This window comes from Nerophis ophidion, linkage group LG28 (genome assembly GCF_033978795.1).
Source record: "Nerophis ophidion isolate RoL-2023_Sa linkage group LG28, RoL_Noph_v1.0, whole genome shotgun sequence".
In the NCBI taxonomy this organism is placed as follows: Eukaryota; Metazoa; Chordata; class Actinopteri; order Syngnathiformes; family Syngnathidae; genus Nerophis; species Nerophis ophidion.
Window position 1 is genome coordinate 1,548,951 of NC_084638.1, and position 7,437 is coordinate 1,556,387.

Below are 7,437 nucleotides of genomic sequence, written 5' to 3' on the forward strand. Positions count from 1 at the left end.
TATGATTTTTTTTTTTTAAAGAAAAAAAGATGTGATGCTAAAAAATATTGATGTAATCATAGTGGATACGCTCTTGTACTTGGTATCATTACAGTGGATGTCAGGTGTAGATCCACCCATGGAATTTGAACTATTGTATCCTTGTTTGTTATAAAAAAAATAACAATAAATATTAAGAATGGATGCACATGTTCACATGCGGAGCCACGTGGGTGCGAGCGTCTCCCTTTTTTTACTCGCTACATTTTGCCAAGGTTACGGGATTAGGGTCCGACCGGGCAGCTCAGCCGGGAAGGATTTGTCTTCGGCTCAGGAAGGTTGGCACTTCAAAGACCTGCGGCAGACCAAAGAAAACACCAAATTACTTGTATACTCTAGTACCCACTCTTTTACTATGAAACCACGCTGTTGTAACTCGTGGTTTGGCATTGTCTTGCTGAAATAAGCAGGGGCGTCCGTGTTTGGAAGGAAACATATGTCGCTCCAAAACCTGTATGTACATTTCAGCATTAATGGTGCCTTCAGAGATGTGTAAATTACCCATGCCTTGGGCACTAATACACCCCCATACCATCACACATGCTAGCTTTTCAACTCTGCGCCTAGAACAATCCGGATAGTTCTTTTCCTCTTTGGTCCGGACGACAGTTTCCAAAAACAATTTGAAATGTGGACTCATCAGACCACAGAACACTTTTCCACTTTGCATCAGTCCATCTTAGATGAGCTTGGGCCCAGCGAAGCCGGCCGGCGTTTCTGGGTGTTGTTGATAAATGGCTTTGGCTTATATAAATAGCATTAAACTGCAAAAAGTCATAAAAATTATTATAATGATCAAAATCCCATCTTTTATACTAACGAATATACACTGAATTTATTTAATTAAATACAAAAATAAACGTGTGTGCTTGCATTTATTATTAGTATTTTAATAAATGTGTGCAAATTACACACTTTTATATACTCATCACACTGTTGTAAATCAACTTAGAACCCACTTCACCATGACTGATAATAATAATAATACATTTTTCATATAAAAAAATAAGAAAAGTAAATATCTTATTTAATATAATATTATTTACAATTAAGTAAACTAGTCATTTTTTTTATTTTGTAAAACATCTGCCATAATATTGTTTCCGTCTCTTTATTTTTTTTATTATTATTATTTTTATTATTAATAACAATAAAAAATTATTAGTTAAATGTAAAATGTCTCTTTAAAACAGTTTGTACTAATATTACCACATGAATAATTATCTATATTATTATTATTATTACTATTATAAATTTTATTATTATTATTATCATTGCTACTACTATTGTTATATTGTTATTATTCATAATAATAATTACGATATTTATTATAATTCATGATCATTTTGAATGATAATTATTTTTTAAATATTATTATTTCAAATTTTGCTCTTGAAAACAATTGTAATTAATTTTAATATTCAACAATTATTAATATTAATTGTTAAATTAATAATAATATACTATTGTTATATTGTTATTATTCAGAATAATAATTACAATATTTATTATATTTCATGATCATTTTTAATGATAATTATTTTTATTTATTTTAATATTATTAATTAAAATTGTGCTCTTGAATTTTTTTTATTATTTATTTTAATTGTGTAATTAATAATAATATTAATGATAATAATAGTCAGTTAAATAATGATATTATTTGAAGTTGTGCTTTTGAAAACAGCTTGAACCAATAATGATATTAAAATAACTTGATAATAATAATAAGTGATATAATTATCAATGTAAACACTAATGATAATAACAATAATTGTTCAAATATTATAATTAGTATAAATGGTTTTCAAGATACTAAAACGATTCATGTTGGAGCTTTTAAAAAAAGAACACATAAAAAAATTCTACCAGTTTAAATATTGACGAAATGGCTTTTGGGAATAAGCGGTAGGAAATGGATGGATGGCTGGATGGATGGATGGATGGGCTTTTATAAGAAGTGAAAGGAGACACCGTCCTCTGGCGCCCTCTGCTGGCTAAAAGACGCTAACATTTACACAATGTGTTGTTATTTCAACAGGACTGACAGGTTCCTGTCGTCACTTCAGCCTTTTCTCCACTAGAGGTCGACATAATCCCGGGTGGGGTGATGTTCCTTTTCGGAATCGCACAAAAGAAGCGGTCAGGCTGGGAAAAAACACTATAAAATAAATATTAATATTTGTACTGTATAAACTTTGTTATAATAACATCAAATATATATATAGTGTTGATTAAAATCTTGAAAAGGCAAAACTAGCCTAAGATAATAATGTATTTTAAATCGTAGTTATCGTAGAGAAAAAGAACCATCCGGATTGTTCCGGGCGCAAAAGTTAAAATTCAACCCAATATAAGTTGAAAAGGACTAGCAAATCATTGTATTTTGTTTTTATTTACCATTTACACAACATGCCAACTTCACCGGTTTTAGGTTTTGTATATCTCCGATACACGGTGTGCTATAATTCTGGAATTTATTCTTAAATTCTTAATCCTTCAAAACATTGTATCTTCCTATGCAAAATCAAAGCCATTTATCAACAACACCCAGAAGTGGAAAAGTGTTCTGTGGTCTGACGAGACCACATTTCCAGTTGTTTCTGGAAACTGCGGACGTCGTGTCCTCCGGACCAGAGAGGAAAAGAACCATCTGGATTGTTCTAGGCGCATTCACCATTGTATCTTACTATGCAAAGTCAAAGCCATTTATCAACAACACCCAGATGCAAAGTGGAAAAGTGGTCTGATGAGTCCGCATTTCCAGTTGTCTTTGGAAACTGCTGACATCGTGTTCTCCGGGCCAAAGAGGAAAAGAACCATCCAGATTGTTCTAGGCGCAAAAGTTCAAATTCAACCGAATATTGGTTGAAAAGGATTAGCAAATTTGTTGTATTTTGTTTTTATTTGTCATTAACGTGCCAACTTCACTGGTTTTGGGGTTGGTACAAAATAGTTCCTGTTTAAAGCAATTTTTATTGATGATTATATATAAACATTTTAAACTAAAAGGATTTTTTTGATAAGTATGAATATGACGGCTGTCCTAAAAACTACAAACATGGCGTCCGCAATAAGCATGGAGGAACTTAAATGATTTTTGACATATTTTAAGATATTTAGTTTTGTATATTTCCGCTACACGATGTGCTATAATTCTGGAATTTATTCTTAAATTCTTAATCCTTCGAAACATTGTATCTTACTATGCAAAGTCAAAGCCATTTATCAACAACACCCAGAAGTGGAAAAGTGTTCTTCGGTCTGACGAGACCACATTTCCAGTTGTTTCCGGAAACTGCGGACGTCGTGTCCTCCGGGCCAAAGAGAAAAAGAACCATACGGATTGTTCTAGGCGCATTCACCATTGTATCTTACTATGCAAAGTCAAAGCCATTTATCAACAACACCCAGATGCAAAGTGGAAAAGTGTTCTGATGAGTCCGCATTTCCAGTTGTCTTTGGAAACTGCTGACATCGTGTTCTCCGGGCCAAAGAGGAAAATAACCATCCAGATTTTTCTAGGCGCAAAAGTTCAAATTCAACCGAATATTGGTTGAAAAGGATTAGCAAATTTGTTGTATTTTGTTTTTGTCATTAACGTGCCAACTTCACTGGTTTTGGGGTTGGTAGAAATAGTTCCTGTTTTAAAGCAATTTTATTATGCCTCTACTGAAAATGTGTCAAAAGTATACGGACAGCAATGTTTATATTTGTTTACGTATCCCTTGGCAAGTTTCACTGCAATAAGACACTTTTGTTAGCCATCCACAAGCTTCTGCTGGAATTTTTGACCACTCCTCTTGACAAAAATTGATGCAGTTCAGCTAAATGTGTTGGTTTTCTGACACAGACTTGTTTCTTCAGCATTGTCCACACATTTAGGTCAGGACATTCTAAAACTTTCATTCTAGCCATTCCTTTACCAATTTTAATTTTTAATCTCAGTAAAGCACCATTTCCATTGGCAGCAAAACAGTCCCAGAGGATAATACTGCCACCACCATGCTTGACAGTAGGCATGGTGTTCCTCACCTTTACTCCTCCAAACATATTGCTGGGTATTGTGGCCAAACAGCTCCATTTTTGGTTTCACCTGACATCACATGGACAGAGATAAGACCTTCTGGAGGAAAGAAACTGTCATTTTTCAAGGAGTTTATTGATTTGAGCACAACATAATGTTTGTGTGATGATTACGTGGAAAAGTTGGGCCCCGTGGTGGAAAAAAGGTTAAAAACCCCTGCATTAGAGCACATTCTTTGTAGCCTTTTTTTTTTTTTTATGGGACTATGAAGACCTATCAGGTGATATCCGGACAATTACAATCACAAGGTTTTTTTTTGGAGGACTTTGGACAGGAGAAAAGTGTCTTGTGAAAAAGATGCTCCCCCCGGCACACGTCCGCCTCTAGGACACCGATGCACATGTGACCGGGTCTGCTCCTCAGGTAAGTGGTTGATCATCATCAATATCGTGTATCGTCTTGTTTGCAAAATCCCTGCCTTGTTTGTCTTTGGCTCCTCTGCACTTTGGCTGTCTGGCAACGTCCCCGATTTGACTAATACTGCTTAAAATGCAAATATTCACTCTGCAAATATATTTCTACTTACTACTTAGCAACTTCTCTTTTATACCACGACTACACACTTTCACATTTAAGTGTAATTTTTGGAGCGAGCTGTACACATTAACAGAGTCATATGACTGCTGGTGTGACTGCCTGTTGTTTAATGATTAACCTTCACTTTAAATAGGAGCACAATTATTAGCGCAGCCTTCGCCACAAAGTATTGTCGTCAACACTACAAAACCAGTCAAGTTGTGTAAATTCTAAATAAAAAAACAGAATACAATTATTTGCAAATCCTTTTCAACTTACATTTAATTGAATGCTGTGGTCTGGGACAACATGGCGCACTCACAACTATCAGAAATCCAGCCTATATTACGTACAGATAATGTGTCATCCATCCATCCATTTCCTATCGCTTATTCCTTTTGGGGTCGCGGGGGGCGCTGGTACCTATCTCAGGCTACAATTGGGCGGAAGGCGGCGTACACCCTGGAAGAGTCGCCACCTCATCGCAGGGCCAACACAGATAGATAATGTGTCATGAGACATGCAAATATAAATTATTTACAAAGAGGATACATCCATTTTCTACCGCTTATTCCCTTTGAGGTGGCTGGGGGGCGCTGGTGCCGATCTCAGCTACAGTCGGGCGGAAGGCGAAGTACACCCTGGACAAGTCGCCACCTCATCACAGAAAGAGGATACAAGTAAAGGATATTAAATGATCTCAAATGAGACAATGATGCAATATGTACATGCAGCTGGCCTAAATAGCATGTTAGCATTGATTAGCTTGACAAAATATGCCTAATTTGCAGTCCACACAAGTCAACAACTTCAACATATCGCACCCTTAGTGCGTTCACGCACAGTGTAAAACTTTTGGTGGACAAAATGAGACAAAGGAGTGGAAGATTTTACACTCAAACCAGTGGTCCCCAACCACCCGGCTCGATTGGTACTGGGCCCCAGAAGAATTTTTTATTAATTTTGTATTTTTTATTTAAATTTGATTAAATCAACATAAAAAACACAAGATACACTTACAATTAGTGCCCCAACCCAAAAAGCTCCCTTTTTCATGTCCAAAAAATAAATAAATAAATAAATAATAATAATTAAAAATAATAATAACTGGGTGTTGTTGATAAATATCGTTGGGTCTGCACAGTAGAGTGTTAACTTGCCTTTACGGATGTAGCGACAAACTGTAGTTACTGAGAGTGGTGTTCTGAAGTGTTCCTGAGCCCATGTGGTGATATCTTTTACACACTGATGCAGTACCGCCTGAGGGATCCAAGGTCCATAAATGTTCGGGCAATTTACTCATGTATTTGTTCACAAAGTGGTGCCCCTCGCCCCGTCCTTGTTTGTGAATGACTGAACATTTAACGGACGCTTCTTTTACACCCAATCACGGCACCCACCTGTTTTCCCAATTAGCCTGTTCACCTGTGGGATGTTCCAAATAAGTGTTTGATGAACAATCCTCAACTTTCTCAGTCTTTTTTGCGACTTGTGCCAGCTTTTTTGAAACATGTCGCAGGCATCCAATTTCAAATGAGCTAATATTTGCAAAATAACAAAGTTTTCCAGTTCCAACATTAAGTATCTTGTCTTTGCAGTCTATTCAAATGAATATAGGTTGAAAAGGATTAGCAAATTATTGTATTTTGTCTTTATTTATCATTTACAACACCTACCAACTTCACCGGTTTTGGGTTTTGTATATCTCCGCTACACGGAGTGCTATATTTCTGGAAATTATTCTTAAATCCTTAATCCTTTGAACCATTGTATCTTACAATGCAAAGTCAAAGCCATTTATCAACAACACCCAGAAGTGGAAAAGTGTTCTGTGGTCTGACGAGACCACATTTCCAGTTGTTTCTGGAAACTCCGGACGTCGTGTCCCCCGGGCCAAAGAGGAAAAAAAACATCCGGATTGTTCTGAAAAAAAACATCCGGATTGTTCTGGGCGGAAAAGTTCAAATTTAACCGAATATAGGTGGAAAAGGATTAGCAAATCGTTGTATTTTGTTTTTATTTACCATTTACACAACGTGCCAACTTCACCGGTTTTGGGTTTTGTATATCTCCGCTACACGGAGTGCTATATTTCTGGGATTTATTCTTGAATTCTTAAACCTTTTAACCATTGTATTGTCCTATGCAAAGTCAAAGCCATTTATCAACAACACCCAGAAGTGGAAAAGTGTTCTGTGGTCCGACGAGACCACATTTCCAGTTGTTTTCTGGAAATTGCGGACGTCATGTCCTCCGAGGCAAAGAGAAAAAGAACCATCAGGATTTTTCTAGGCGCAAAAGTTCAAATTTAACCGAATATAGGTTGAAAACGATTAGCAAATCATTGTATTGTTTTTATTTCCCATTTATACAACGTGCCAACTTCACCGGTTTTGGGTTTTGTATATCTCCACTACGCGGAGTGCTATATTTCTGGAATTTATTTTTAAATTCGTAATCCTTTGAAACATTGTATCTTACTATGTAAAGTCAAAGCCATGTATCAACAACACCCAGAAGTGGAAAAGTTATCTGTGGTCTGACGAGACCACATTTCCAGTTGTTTCTGGAAACTGCGGACGTCGTGTCCTCCGGACCAGAGAGGAAAAGAACCATCCAGATTGTTCTAGGCGCAAAAGTTCAAATTCAACCGAATATAGGCTAAAAAGGATTAGCAAATTTGTTGTATTTTGTTTTTATTTGTCATTAACGTGCCAACTTCACTGGTTTTGGGGTTGGTAGAAACAGTTCCTGTTTAAAGCAATTTTTATTGACGATTATACATAAAAATTTTA